The sequence below is a fragment of the Geotrypetes seraphini genome, chromosome 6 (assembly GCF_902459505.1).
Source record: "Geotrypetes seraphini chromosome 6, aGeoSer1.1, whole genome shotgun sequence".
Taxonomy (NCBI): Eukaryota; Metazoa; Chordata; class Amphibia; order Gymnophiona; family Dermophiidae; genus Geotrypetes; species Geotrypetes seraphini.
In genome coordinates this window covers 162,888,452-162,904,403 of record NC_047089.1, presented here as the reverse complement: position 1 = coordinate 162,904,403, position 15,952 = coordinate 162,888,452, and the positions used below count along the sequence as shown (strand labels likewise).

Below are 15,952 nucleotides of genomic sequence, written 5' to 3'. Positions count from 1 at the left end.
TCCTTCAATTTTTATTTGTTATTTATATGCCACCTGTCAATAGAGGTTGTCTAAGCGGTTTACATTCAGATGCTCAGGCATTTTTCCCTATCTGTCCCGGTGGCTCACAATCTATCTAACGTACCTGGGATCAATAGAGGATTGTGATTTTCCCAGGGTCACAAGGAGCAGCGTGGGGCTTGAACCATAACCTGAGGGTGCTGAGGCTGTAGTTCTAACCACTAGGCCACTCCTTCCTATATCTGCGTAACCTACATATTTGCAAGGGGCAGAACATGGGCAGCATATAAGTGGGCTTCTACTTACGTTTGTAGCGTACAGAATTCTGTAAGTTACCTGCATACCTGTTACAGTTATGTGCTTGAACCTATGCCAGCTATAGAGCTAGTATAAGTTCCTGTACCTGATGCTAAGTGTGTTAATACCTGGATATACTAGTATTCTATAAAAGAAAGTAAGTGAAGATCCCTATGTTTCTTTATAGAATTGCCCCCCAAATATCTACCTTTTCAAATGAGTATATAAATGGCCGTTAGATAATGTCCAGTTTTATTTGTTAAAATTAATTCTGATGTAACCAATTACATTTAGGACTATGGATATCTATCATAATAAAACCCTTAGCGCGCATGTGCACTTGAAACTCCGTGCGTCCGTGTTTTGTGCTACCGTGCCACCGCATGCGCAGTAGAAGGAGTGTGCACGTGCAGTGGTTTAATAATCTCGCCTTCTGCCGCTGATCATCTGTGCCGGCGTCAGCTGATTTCCTGCCTTCTGCCCTGACCGTTGACTGACTTCCTGCCTGCCGGGACTCCTCTTCTTCTCACCCCCAAACCAGCAGCGGCAGCTAGCTTTAGTTTAGCTTTAGCCGCGATTTCATCAAGTAGCCACAGGGCCTTTGCTAGGCTGGCCCACTACGATGATGCGAGGCGGGCTGGCCTAGCAAAAGCACCGAGGCTGCCTGATAAAACTGTGGCTAAAGCTAAACTAAAGCTAGCAGATGCAGGATAGGGGGAGCAGGGAAGGGGTACTGCTGGACAGTGGGGAGGTAAAAGGAAGGGAGAAGAGGTATTGTTGGACAGGGGGAGCAGGGAAGGGGTACTGCTGGACATGGGAGGTAAAAGGAAGGGAGAAGAGGTGCTGCTGGACAGGGGAGAAGGGGTACTGCTTGACAGGGTGTGACCTTAGAATTACAGGGTTCTAAGTGACAATTTTTAGTATTTTTAACTCTGATGACTTCTAGGTTCTATCTGACATGTAGATGTTACAACACTCACGAGAATTTATTGCAACTTAACCGTTCCTTCATTTCATAAGAAATTACATGGTAAATCCACACGTCATTGAACACCAAATTGCCCCACAAATCTCCACTTCAGATTCATGAGAATGACTTTCGGTTAAGTTAGAACCATGTAATTCTAGGGTCGCAAGGAGGAGCTGGGAAGGGGTACTGCAGGACAGGGGAGAGGTAAAAGGAAGGGAGAAGAGGTGCTGCTGGACCTGGCAGACTGGCAAGCTATATTAAAGTATCTAAAATTAGGAAATGATAGTTCAGCAAAAGTTCATCCCTGGAGAGTTCAAAATAAGTAATGTGTATTCTCTTGTTCTTCCCACCAAATAAGCGTATTAATTGACAAATTAACATTTTTTTTTACATTCTTATTTATCAGCCAGCAAGGTAGCTGCTGCATAGGTAAAGCAGTTTGGGAAGAAGAATCATTTTCAACAATGCACACCTTCTAAATATTAAGGTTAGCTCCTGCCATCTGTCCATTTGGCTCTTAATAATATTATAGAATGTTGTATATCGATTTTGTAAATTTTGAGAGACCTCTTGGTATGGAAATATCGAATTACAATTGCATGCAAAAGTTTAAGCACCCATGGTCAGATTGTATGTTTCATTGAATCCCTAAGCTGATATAACCTTTGCACAGTTCAGATTTAACATTTGAAACAAGATGCCATATTTAATGCATAGCTAACATTAATTTGCTGATTTTATATTAGAAATAATAAAGTAAATATGGCAAATGCAGACATGTGAATGCCCTTTGTTGATTCATTAGTTTTTAATGTCTAAATTGTTTAGTGACTCCTTAGGCCTTCAGTTAGTTGACTGGATAACTACTCTATCAGCTTGTGATTGTTCATATCCTTTCAGTAACCATGGACTCCTCTAAGTATCTGAATTTTAAAATGAAGATAATTCATTCTTGCAAATCGGGTAAAAACTATTTTAAAAATCACTGTTTTCATCTAGCAGTTTCACTTGTAGGGAAAATGGCATGTAATTGTTCAAGACATTCAAGGTCTGCAAAATCTAAACAAAATTATTTGCTAACTGTCTGAAAGCTGGTCAGATCTGCAAAACAGAACTTACAGATCATGTTAAACATCCTGCTGACAAGTTTAGATGATTTTGGTGAGGTGTTCATAGTGCAGTAAATACAACAAAAATCCACATGGAAAAGTTGTTGAAAGGAAACATTTTTACAAGTTCATCACAAATAATCATCTCAAGTATGCAAAAGAAAACCTTTCAAACTTTTTGGAACAAAAAAATAACCACAACTGCACAAGTTATATTTGAAGGGGAATAGGGTAAAGGCTTTGAAGAAAACATCTTACCAACTAGGAAGCATGGGAGTGAATTGATTGCCAGTAGAATTCCCTTGTAGGAAGGAAAGGTGAGTAGTGGAGCCCCTCAAGGATCGGTGCTGGGGCCAATCCTGTTCAATATGTTTGTGAGCGACATTGCTGAAGGGTTAGAAGGAAAGGTTTGCCTTTTTGTGGATGATACCACGATTTGTAACAGTTGACACCAAAGAAGGAGTGGAAAACATGAAACAGGATCTGCAAAAGTTAAAGAAATGGTCTAATATCTGGCAACTAAAATTCAATGCAAAGAAGTGCAGAGTAATATTTTGGGGATTAGAAATTGGAAGGAGCCTTATATGCTAGGAGATGAGGCTGATATGCACAGATGGGGAGAGGGACCTTGAAGTGATAGTATCTGAAGATCTAAAGGCAAAGAAACAGTATGAGAAGGCGGTGGTTGTTGCCAGAAGGATGCTAAGCTTTATAGAGAGAGATATAGCCAGTAGAAGAAAGAAGGTGTTGATGGCCCTGTTCAGGTCTTTGGTGAGGCCACATTTGGAGTATTGTGTTCAATTATGGAGACCATATCTGGCGAAGGACATAAGAAGACTTGAAGCGGTTCAGAGAAAGGCAACAAAAATGGTAGGAGGTTTACACCAAAAGACGTATGAGGAAAGACTGGAAGCCCTAAATATGTGTACCCTAGAGGAAAGGAGGGATAGGGGGGATATGATTCAGACATTCAAATAATTGAAAGGTATTAACGTAGAGCAAAATCTTTTCCAGAGAAAGGAAAATGGTAAAACCAGAAGGCATAATTTGAGGTTGAGGATTGGTAGACTTGAGTAATGTTAGGAAATTCTTCTTTACGGAGAGGGTGGTTGATGCATGGAATGCGCTCCCGAGGGAGGTGGTGGAGAAAAAAATGGTGACAGAGTTCAAACAAGCGTGGGATGAACACAGAGGATCTCTAATCAGAAAATAATGGGTATATATTGAAGGAACTAAGGTCAGTACTGGGCATTCAGCTGAGGACGGGCTGGGAAGGGCTTTGATGGCTGGGATGGTTTAGGTGGGCTGGAGTGAGTTTTGATGGAGACTCCAGTAGATAGAACCTAAGCACATTACCAGGCAGAGATCTGGGTTTCTGGCCCAGAAATATCTAAGAAAAAGGACCATTTAAATTAAATGATTATTTTATAGAGTGCATACGGTTGGGCAGACTGAATGGGCTATTCTTTATCTGCATTTACTATGTTAACTATGTAGTATAGGAAATATTGTGTGGATAGAAGGAGGAATGAATTAAACCATATGTCAACATATTCTAGAACCTAGTGTCCCTCGGTCAGCTTAGAAACTGTATATTTGAGTAAAGCAATGATCCTAAATATTCTTCAAAATAAACCATAAAATATTTACAGGAAATAGAGAAGAAGGTTTTGGAATGGTCATCATCATCATCATTTATTAACTTGATGTACTGCAAGGTACCCCAAAAAAGAGTTTCTGTTTAGAGCACTATTTAATAAGTAGCCTTGTCACAAATTAGCACACATGAATTTAACTCAAATTCATGTGTGCTAATGTGCAGTTACAAAGTAGGCTCTGCTGAGAGTAATTGGGCTTAGTGCTACCGGAGGAAGTGATCAGGCAGAGTACGGTACAAGGATTCAAACAGGGATTGGACGGATTCCTGAGGGATAGGGGGATCGTGGGATACTGAGAAAGGTTCTGGGATGTAACACAGGTATAGAAAGCTAACCAGGTAATAAGTATAGAAATCCAACCAGGTCGTGCATGTGCAAGACCGGAGGGTTAGGACTTCGATGGGAAGATAGGACTCAATGGGAAACCAAGGTGGCAAGGGGGCCCCTTCTGGTGACTCAGACAGGCTGTGACCTGTTCGAGCCGCCGCGGGAGCGGACTGCTGGGCGGGATGGACCTATGGTCTGACCCGGCGGAGGCACTGCTTATGTTCTTATGTTCTTATTACTCAGTACTCATTATTTAAATCATCGCATGTTAACTTGCAGTAAATCAAATTAATATGCATTAATGCCACTTAATAAATGGAACCCTTGGACAGTAAGGCCTTAGAGGACAACAAAATATCTGTTATACCTGCATGTGCCTTAAGTAACTACTGAAAAGACATGAGCCAGCTCCAGACTGCATACAAGGAGAACTAAGAATATTTCTCAGCTAGAAGAGTTATGTTTGAAGAAAAAGTGGTACAAAAAAAAAAAAAATACGAGAGAAGAGCAGAAAGAATTTGCTGGCTGCAGGCAATATTTGGAAGATGTTAATTCTGCCAAAGTACTGACCAACTTTTATAATGTTTAATTTTTAAAATGTCTTGATATATTACTTTTCTAAATTAAAATCAAAGCAGTGTACAATATTAAAACCAAGTAAACTACAGAAGAAAAAAAAAATACTTTTTGCTTTGCTATTTTTTTATTATGTAAGAGCAAAAAAAGGTCACACCATGTGCCATCAAGCCATCCAAACCAACAGTATTCAGGCTTCAAGGAAAGGCAAGGGAAAATAGATGTGTCTTTAAGGAAGATCTGAATATGAAACAAGATTTTTCAGCTCTGATCTCAGACAGTAACAGGTTCCATAGGGAACAAGCCTGGTAGAAAAAAAACTGAATGTCTTGTTTTCTCAAGCCAAGAATAGTGGAGAGGAAAAATAGATAATTGATTAACAAAGGATGATCAAAGAATCCAAGCAGGCACATATGGATTTCTAACACGAGAAATGAGCTGGGGCATCCAAATAAAGAACCTTGTGAGAACATAAGAACATAAGCATTGCCTTTGCCGGGTCAGACCAGGGGTCCATCGTGCCCGGCAGTCCGCTCCCGCGGTGGCCCTCCAGGTCCATGACCTGAAAGTTTTCCCTACCTAACCTAAAATGTCCATACCCTATTCGCTCAATGTCCTGTAAGGTAAACCTCTATCTGTACCCTGTTATCCCCTTCGCTTCCAGGAAGTCATCCAGTCCCTTTTTGAACCCCAGAATTGTACTCTGTCTTATCACCTCTCCGGGAAGCGCGTTCCAGGTGTCTACCACCCGTTGAGTGAAGAACTTCCTTGCATTCATTATGAATATGTCTCCTCTCAGTTTTTCTGAATGACCTCTTGTTTTAGTTGTCCCTGCTAGTCTAAAGAATCTGTCCCTCTCCACCTTCTCTATGCCTTTCATGATTTTATAAGTCTCTATCATGTCCCCTCTCAGTCTCCGCTTTTCCAGGATAAAGAGCCCCAGCCTGTTTAACCGTTCGGCATATGAAAGGTCTCCATACCCTTTATCATCCTCGTTGCTTTCCTCTGGACCCTCTCGAGTATTGCCATGTCCTTCTTGAGGTATGGCGACCAGTATTGGACGCAGTATTCCAGATGTGGGCGCACCATTGCTCGATACAGTGAGCTGTGATTAAAATTTTATGTTGAATGTGAAATTGAAGGAAAAGCCAGCAGTATTGTACAAAAAGCAGGGAGACACGATCAGAATGATGGGTACACGCTAAATGATAAAGAGTGGTATTTTGAACTTATTATAGTATTTTCAGCGAGGATAGAAGCAATCCAAAGAAGATAATATTATAGTAATCAAGCAAAGATGTTACTAAGGAATACAGAATTGTAGCGCAGAAGAGTTATCAAGATGTAAAAGGACTTGAAGTGATCCAGAGGAAGGCAATGAACATGGTATGGGGCTTGCACCAAAAGACGTATGAGAAGAAACTGGAAGACCTGAATATACAGTATATACTGTAGAGGAGAAACAGGGGAGATATGATACAGATGTTTAAATACTTGAAAGGTATTACTGTAATATAGAAACAAATCTTTCCAGAAAAGGGAAAATGATAAAACTAAAGGACATGAATAAAGATTGTGGGGTGGTAGACTTAGGAGTAATGTAAGATAACCCTTTTTTTGGAAAGGGTGATTGATGCTTAGTGTCCTTCCAAGAGAGGTGGTAGAGATGAAAATGTGATGGAATCCAAAAGGCATGAGATGAAAACAAAGTATTTCTAATTAGAAAATAAATGGTTTAAAAACCCCCAAAACTTAAATGGTTGTATGTGTGTTTGTGTCGAGTGATGCTTAGATGGCGACTGGCTGTGAAGAACTAAGTCCGGAGAGGACTTTTATGGAAACTCCAGTAATTTGGAACATGAGGACAGTACTGGAAAAACTTTTACGGTCTGAGTCACGCAAATGACAAAATAGTTTGAATAGGTTGCAATGGACTTTGACGGCAACTCCAGTAATTGGTATCTAAGGGTAGTGCCATATGATCTGTGTTCTAGAAATGTCAAAGCAAGCCAATTTAATCATGGTTTAATAATGTATGTGACTCTTGTGCAGACTGGAAGGACCATTTAGGTCTTTATCTGCTGTCATTTTCTTTGTTATTATGTAAGAAAATAATGCAAAGAACAAATGAGATGTAAGAAGATAAAAACAAGATCTGACAACTGAGGATATATGATCAATGAGCGAAAGCTGGGAATCAAGGATAACTCCAAGGTATTTCTTCGAGCTAACTAAAGCTATTGGGAACCACATAAGAGAGGGGATAGTACAAGAGAAAGAAAGGTGACATGAGACTCTACCCTGCTCCCTGTTCTACTGTTTGAAATCTGTAAAAATATGCAAAGAAATAGTAAGAACATAAGAATTGCCTTACTAGATCTAGCCCAGTATCCTGTCTTCACGGTGGCTAATCCAGATCACAAGTACCTAGCAAAAACGCAAATAGTAGCAACATTCCATGCTACCAATTCAGGGCAAGCAGTGGCTTCCCCCATGTCTGTCTCAATAGCAGACTACATCCTCTGGCAATCCATTCCAGAGTTTATTCTCTGAGTGAAAAAAATATTTCCGCCTATTGGTTTTAAAGTACCTCATAGAAACATAAATACATGACGGCAGATAACGGCCAAATGGCCCATCCAGTCTGCTCATCTACAGCAGTCACTATCTCCCATTCTCCCTAAGAGATCCCATGTGCATGTCCCACACTTTCTTGAATTCCAATACAGTCTTTGTCTCCGCCACCTCTTCCAGGACACTATTGTACGCATCCACTACCCTTTTTCTGTAAAAAGGCATTTCCTTAGATTACTCCTGAGCCTATCACTTCTTAACTTCATCCTATGCTCTCTCATTCCGGAGCTTCCTTTCAAATGAAAGCGATTCGCCTCATGCACATTTATGCCATGTAGGTACTTAAACGTCTTTATCATATCTCCCCTTCCCACCTTTTCTGCAAAGTATACATATTGAGATCTTTATGTCTGTCCCCCATATGTCTTATGATGAAGACCACCGACCATTTTAGTAGCCTTTCTCTGAACTGACTCCATCCTGTTTATATCTTTTTATAGCTCCAGGATTGCATACAATATTCTAAATGAGGTCTCACTAGAGTCTTATTCAGGGGCATCAGTACCTCCTTTGTCCTTCTGGCCATACCTCTCCTTATGCACCTTAGCATCCTTCTAGCTTTTGCCATCACCGTTTCAACCTATTTGGCTACCTTGAGATCATCACATACTATCGCACCCAAGTCTTGCTCCTCTTTCATGCACAAAAGTTCTTCACTCTCTAAACTGTACCATTCCCTTGGGTTTTTGCAGCCTAAATGCATGACTTTACATTTCTTAGCATTAAATCTTAGCTATCAAATTTCAGCCCATTCTTCATGCTTCGCTAGGTTTTTCCTCATGTTATTCACACCATCAGGGGTGTTTATTGCAGATTTTGGTATCATCTGAAGAGGCAAATCTTACCCAACAGCCCGTCAGCCATATCACTTACAAAAATGTTAAAAAGATCAGGCCCAAGGACCTTGAAGCATACCAATGGTAACATCCTTTTCCTCCGAGCAATCTCCATTGATTACAACCCTCTGTTGCCTTCCACTCAACCAGTTCTTTACTCCAGAAGAGGAGGTTAGAAAGAGTGCAGCAAAAGAGAAGACACCAAGGATCGAAGCACAGGGAAAGGTAGTGAAGACAAGAAAATGCCAGGACCTAAATTGCATATATACTAATGCAAGGAGCCTAAGCAACAAAATGGGGGAACTAGAGGCTTTGGCCAATGCAGAGGACATAGACATCATTGGAATCTCTGAAACATGGTGGAATGAGGAAAGCAAATGGGATACAGCACTGCCGGGGTACAAGCTCTATCGCCAGGACAGGTCAGGACAGAAAGGAGGTGGAATAGCCCTATACATAAAAGAAAGCATACAATCGACAAGAATGGACACAGTGGAGATGACCAACAAGCTGGAATCGCTATGGATTAAAATACCGGATAGGAAAGGACATGAAATAAAGATGGGCCTATACTATCGTCCACCCGGGCAAACCGGAGATATCGACAGAGAAATGGAAACCGAGATGAAGCGAGAATGCAAAAGTGGTTACACAGTTATTATGGGAGACTTCAACTACCCCGGGATAGACTGGAAACTTGGAAGCTCCAGATGCGCTAGAGAGACAGAATTTCTGGAGGCTACACAAGATTGTTTCATGGAGCAGCTTGTTAGAGAACCGACGAGAGGAAATGCCACTCTGGATCTAATCCTAAATGGGTTAATGGGCCCTGCAAAGGAAGTGGAAGTAGTGAGACCGTTGGGAAACAGCGATCATAATATGATCAAGTTCAAAGTTGAAGTAGGAATACCGAAAGGAAAGAGAACCATAGCAACAACTTTCAACTTCAGGAAAGGAAACTATGAAGCAATGAGGGAAATGGTAAGGAAGAAACTTAGGAACACTTCCAAGAAATGGCAAACGGTAGAACATGCCTGGCTTTTTTTCAGGGACACGGTGAGCGAGGCGCAAAATTTGTACATACCCAGATTCAGAAAGGGGAACAAAAAGAGTCGAACAAAAGACCCGGTATGGCTGACTAAAATAGTGAAGGAAGCGATAGGCAATAAGAAAAATTCATTCAGGAAATGGAAAAAGGACAAAACTGAGGGGAACTGGATGGAGCACAGGAAGTATCAAAAAGAATGTCACCGAGTGGTTCGAAAAGCCAAAAGAGAGTATGAAGAGAAGCTAGCCAGGGAGGCACGAAATTTCAAACCATTCTTCAGATATGTTAAAGGGAAACAGCCAGCTAGGGAGGAGGTGGGACCGCTGGATGATGGAGACAGGAAGGGGGTAGTGAAGGAGGAGAAAGAAGTCGCAGAAAGACTTAACATGTTCTTTTCGTCTGTATTTACGAACGAAGACACAACCAACTTACCGGAACCTGAGCAATTCTTCAATGGAAATGAAGCAGAAAAATTAACATCCATGGAAGTGAGCCTTGAAGATGTGCGCAGGCAGATAGAAAAACTAAAAACTGACAAATCCCCGGGTCCAGACGGAATCCATCCAAGGGTTCTGAAGGAATTAAAGGAGGAGATAGCAGAACTACTGCAGCAAGTTTGCAACCTATCCCTGAAAACAGGTGTGATACCAGAGGATTGGAAGATAGCCAACGTCACGCCCATCTTCAAAAAGGGATCAAGAGGTGACCCGGGAAACTACAGACCTGTGAGTCTGACCTCGGTTCCAGGGAAAATGGCAGAAGCGCTGATAAAAGAAAACATCGATGAACATTTGGAAAGAAATGAACTTCTGATACCAAGCCAACATGGTTTCTGCAGGGGGAGATCGTGCTTAACTAACTTATTGCACTTCTTCGAAGGAATCAACAAACGGACGGATAAAGGAGACCCCATAGACATCGTATACCTAGATTTCCAAAAAGCCTTTGACAAGGTGCCTCACGAGCGTCTACTCCGGAAACTGAAGAACCATGGGGTGGACGGAGATGTGCATAGATGGATCAGAAACTGGTTGGCGGGTAGGAAACAGAGAGTAGGGGTGAAGGGCCACTACTCGGACTGGAAGAGGGTCACAAGTGGTGTTCCGCAGGGCTCGGTGCTCGGGCCACTACTATTTAATATATTCATAAATGATCTAGAAATAGGGACGACGTGTGAGATAATAAAATTTGCAGACGACACCAAACTATTCAGTGGAGCTCGGACTAAAGAGGACTGCGAAGAATTACAAAGGGACCTAAATAAACTAGGGGAATGGGCGACGAGATGGCAGATGAAGTTCAACGTTGAGAAATGTAAAGTACTGCATGTGGGAAGCAGAAACCTGAGGTACAACTATACGATGGGAGGGATGTTATTGAATGAGAGTACCCAGGAAAGGGACTTAGGGGTAATGGTGGACATGACAATGAAGCCGACGGCACAGTGCGCAGCGGCCGCTAAGAGAGCGAATAGAATGCTGGGTATAATCAAGAAGGGTATTACAACCAGGACGAGAGAAGTTATTCTGCCGTTGTATCGGGCGATGGTGCGCCCGCATCTGGAATACTGCGTCCAATATTGGTCGCCGTACCTTAAGAAGGATATGGCGATACTCGAGAGGGTTCAGAGGAGAGCGACACGTCTGATAAAAGGGATGGAAAACCTTCCATATGCTGAGAGATTGGAGAAACTGGGTCTCTTTTCCCTGGAGAAGAGGAGACTTAGAGGGGATATGATAGAGACTTATAAGATCATGAAGGGCATAGAGAGAGTAGAGAGGGACAGATTCTTCACACTTTCAAAAAATAAAAGAACAAGAGGGCATCTGGAAAAGTTGAAAGGGGACAGATTCAAAACAAATGCTAGGAAGTTCTTCTTTACCCAACGTGTGGTGGACACCTGGAATGCGCTTCCAGAGAATGTAATAGGGCAGAGTACGGTACTGGGATTTAAGAAAGGATTGGACGGTTTCCTGCTGGAAAAGAGGATAGAGGGGTATAAATAGAGGATTTCTGCACAGGTCCTGGACCTGTTGGGCCGCCGCGTGAGCGGACTGCTGGGCATGATGGACCTCAGGTCTGACCCAGCAGAGGCATTGCTTATGTTCTTATGTTCTTATGTTCAGTCCATTGCTTTGGGCCCATACCAAGGGCTAAAACTGAGTGTCCCCTGATCTTTGTAATTTTTAATGGAGTAAAAAAATCAATCCACGTGTACCCATTCTACACCACTCAAGATTTTATTGACTTCAATCATTTCTCCCTCAGCCATCTCTTTTCCACGCTGAAGAGCCCTAACCGCTTTAGTCTTTACTCATATGAGAGGAGTTCCATCCCCTTTATGATCTTGGTCACTCTTTGAATCTTTTCTAGTTCTATATCTTTTTTGAGATAAGGTTACAGGAATAGAATGCAGTACTCAAGGTAAGGTCATACCATGAAACAATACAAAGGCATTATAATATTCTTAGTCTTGATTACCATCCCTTTTCTAATAATTCCTAGCATCTTATTTGCTTTTTTGGCCGTTGTCACACATTGGGTGGAATGTTTCAGCGTATTGTCTACAGATCTTTTTCTTGGGTGCTGACTCCCAAGGTGTAGACCCTAGCATCTGGTAACTATGATTTGGGTTATTCTTCCCAATGTGTATCACTTTGCATTTGTCCATATTAAATTTCATCTGCCATTTGGACGCTCAATCTTCCAATTTCCTAAGGTCTGCTTGCAATTTTTCTCAATCTGCATGTGTTTTAACAGATTTGAACAATTTAATGCCATCTGTAAATTTAATCACCTCATTCATCTGTCCTATTTCCAGATCATTTATAAATGTTAAATAGCACCAGTCCCAGAACAGATCCCTATGACACTCCACTATTTACCCTCCTCTATTAAGAAAAATGGCCATTTAACCCTACTCTCTGTTTTCTATCTGATAACCAATTCCTAATCCACAACTGAACATTACTTCCTATCCCATGACTCTAATTTTCTCAGGAACCTCTCATGAAGAACTTTGTCGAAAGCTTTCTAAAAATCTAGATACACTACATCAGGGGTGCCCAAATGGTCAATCGCAAAGGCAACGCGAATCGATCGCATTGCTTTTGCGATCTTTTTCTCCCTGCTGCTTTCCCAAGCGTACAAGCGCTGGACTTACAAAACTTCACCTCCAACGTCAATTCTGACATCGGAGAGGAAGTTCTGGGCCAGCCAATCGCTGCCTGGCTGGCCTGGAACTTCCTCCCCGACGTTAGAATTGACATCATAAATGAAGTCTTGTGGGCCCGATGCTTGTACGCGCCAGGCCTGGCTCAAGGAAGCAGCAGGGAGAAATTGCGTTGGTGGCTTGGGGGTAGGGAAAGAATCGGGGATGCAGGAAACGCGTTTAGCGTTCCATTTAAAGTCTGATCGGATATGTTACACCCTGAGGCAGCAGATTTGTGAAACGCTGGCCACCGTTGGTGTACCGATCAACTGAAGATAAGTTGAAAAGATTTTTCTCCTTTCTCCTATCTTTTTATGTCCTCTATAAGCACAGCAGAGCTTTTTTCAAATTGGACGAAGGTTTTTTTCCAGTGAGGTGACCGCTCAACCACCTTTGTAACCACATTTGTGGAGATGGGAAGGCCCTTGTCTGAGGCTTTTTCCTTCTTTTTCATTATGTTATAAAGCATGTACTGTTCTGACTTTATGCCACTTGACATTTTGCAGTAACTATAGTGGAAGCGTTTTCATACAATTATTATTGACTTTTCACGATATCTGAGTCATTTTTTGCTATGTTGTGAAATGCCAACATGCACATGTATGTGTCAGCACATAATCATGTGTATTTCTGTGTTGCTTCTGTTCATACTGTAGACATTGACAGTTGCAAAATGGGTACTGCGACTGCATGTAATCAGCACATACACACATTCTTTCATGCATTGTAGAAAAAGCTCCACTTCAGCAGATCCTTTTCTAAAATGTTAGTAAAATTTGAGACATTCCAACCTAGACATCTCAGTTCTAATATCTATGTTCTGAATAAAATCTGCTTTCATATCAGAAGGCTTAGAAACATGTTCATTGGTTTTAAATCCTGCCTTCAAAGAATTTTTATTCTATCAATTTTCCCATGCTCCCTGATTATTTTCTCAAATCTTTTTTCCACATCATCTTGAACTTTATTCATAACATAACAAAAAACTTATATACCACAGCTACCTCTCGATTCAGAGCGGTTAACAAATGATAAAATTACTGAACATTCACAGTTAATTAAATCAGTTATTCAAAATATTTGCCAAACAGATATGTTTTCAGGCTTTTCATAAAAGCCTGGTAATAAATGGAAGTTGATATAAAGTTATCAATTTGTTTATGCCACATTCCAGCCTGATACGATAGAGTCCTACCAAAAAAAATCATTTATAGACACATTCTTTAACAGATGAAAAATCAAAAAATCGTAGACCACACAAATGTTTCCTATTTTCAAATTCAAAGCAATCGAGAAGGTGGCTGCAACCTTTTAGTGTTTTTCTTGTAAATTGATAGATAGAGAATATTATAGTAATCTAAAGTGCTCAGGATGAGAGATTGCATCAATAACCTAAAAGAAGAAAGGTTGAAATATGGCTTAATTGTTCTTAGTTTCCATAGTAAAAAATAACATTTTTTGACAAAATAATTAATATGGAAATCAAATGACAGTTTTTGATCCAAGTAGATTCCCAGAATTTTTTTAAAAAAAATACTTTATTTAGGGGTCTTTTTACTAAGGCGTGTTAGCCATTTTAGCGCACGCTAAACACTAACATGTCCATTATAACCTATGGACGCATTAGCGTTTAGTGCACGCTAAAATGGCTAGCGCACCTTAGTAAAAGGACCCCTCAATTTGTTACATACAAAGACAACAAAAACACAAGAAAATCCACCAAATATCTAAGCAAAATAGAAGGCAAGAAAATGAAACTTTTTCACTGATATAGTCCACATTATTGGAACCGCCTGATACCTTAACAAAAACAATTATATTAAATAATCCTTCTCCCTATCAGGAACACTCTTAACTGGCCAATTTTTTTTTTTAATCAATTGTCACATATTATCCCAGAATTTTAATAACTATTCTATTCTATTCATTCAATTTTCTATACCATTCTCCCAGGAGAGCTCAGAACAGTTTACATGAATTTATTCAGGTACTCAAGCACTCAACTGACAAAATGGGATAAATATTTAAACTTATTGAATTTTCCTTGATCTTTTCAGATGGTGAGTCCAAAAAGAATTTTGTTTATCCAGGTTTAATTTTAGCCTGAAATCTTTCATCCACGTTTCTACAGTTTCGAGAATAAGATGAATGAATGATAAGAGTATCTTTTGTAAAAGCCTTCAGTGGGACTATTATAGTAATGTCATCCACATAGCTATACAATTTAAATGTCTAAAGAAGAAAGCTTAAATTCCAAAGGGGCTAAGTAAAGATCTGAAGGCATAATACTACCAGAATTTTCCAAATATAGAGCAGGATTCCTGCCCTATTTAAACTCTATTTGATCTTTACCATAGCTTGTTTAAAAGGGTATACTAACATTGATGACAGTTTTTCTGATTTTTATTTATTACGGAGCTTATACATGGATAGTGTATACACATAGATTTACACCTTCGGAGCAGGTGTTATTATGCAATAGAATTTGTGTGCTATTGGGGATAGTTCTGCGACCCTATTTTATAAAGGTAGACAGGCTCTAATGATTTTTTTTTTAAAAAAAACAAACCCATTCCAAAAAACCTCAGGAGCATAATAACAAAAATTACCTAACAAATCAGCTTTGTCTTATAGTCATAAAGACAAAAGGGAAAGGGAATGGTACTTGCATACTGCATTTTTGTGGTTACACATTCAAAGTGGTTTACATATATATAGGTACTTATTTTGTACCTGAGGCAATAGAGGATTAAGTGACTTGCCCAGGATCACAAAGAGGAGCACTGGGATTTGATCCCACAACCTCTGGGTGCAGAGGCAGTAGCTCTACCACTGGGCCACACCTCACCTCATGCATGCATGCCAATGACCCATCAGGAAAAGAACAAAAACTCTAGACACAATTGGGGAATAAAAAGATCTACCATGGAGCATGTTCAATGGTATCCTCTACTACGATTCACTCACGAGGAAGGCCGAAGAGTCCCTAGCCTCCCTTCCACCAGGCCAATCAAGGCCTTGGGCTCCTCCCTCTGTATCCCAGGATATAGAGGAATCTGATCCAATTAGGGCGTTAGGCCCCTCCCTGTGCATTCTAGGATGTACTGGGAAGTAGATAGCTTGCCATTTTGGAGTGGTGGACTTGCAAGCATGAGGGACTGGACATCCCTTCTATTGTCTACTTCATAAATGGGGAGGTTCGGGGGGTCTGGGGGCATCTGGTGGCAGGAGGGAGTGGGCATCCATCCTGCTGATTTATTTTTTTTAGAAAGGGGAGTGGGGAAGG

At 40.8% G+C, this 15,952-nt stretch overlaps 1 protein-coding gene across 6 annotated transcripts in view; it reads left to right on the top strand.

Moving 5' to 3' along the window:
• Positions 1-15,952, top strand: part of ARHGEF7 (Rho guanine nucleotide exchange factor 7) — a 460,949-nt gene that overhangs the window by 415,421 nt on the left and 29,576 nt on the right. Inside the window, exon 20 of one of the 6 annotated variants that reach the window (XR_004539809.1) lies at positions 1,674-1,754. The exons of the other annotated variants lie outside the window; for them this stretch is intronic. The gene's annotated coding sequence lies outside the window, so the exon portion shown is untranslated. The remainder of the gene's footprint in view (positions 1-1,673; positions 1,755-15,952) is intronic. 6 annotated transcript variants of the gene reach the window in all.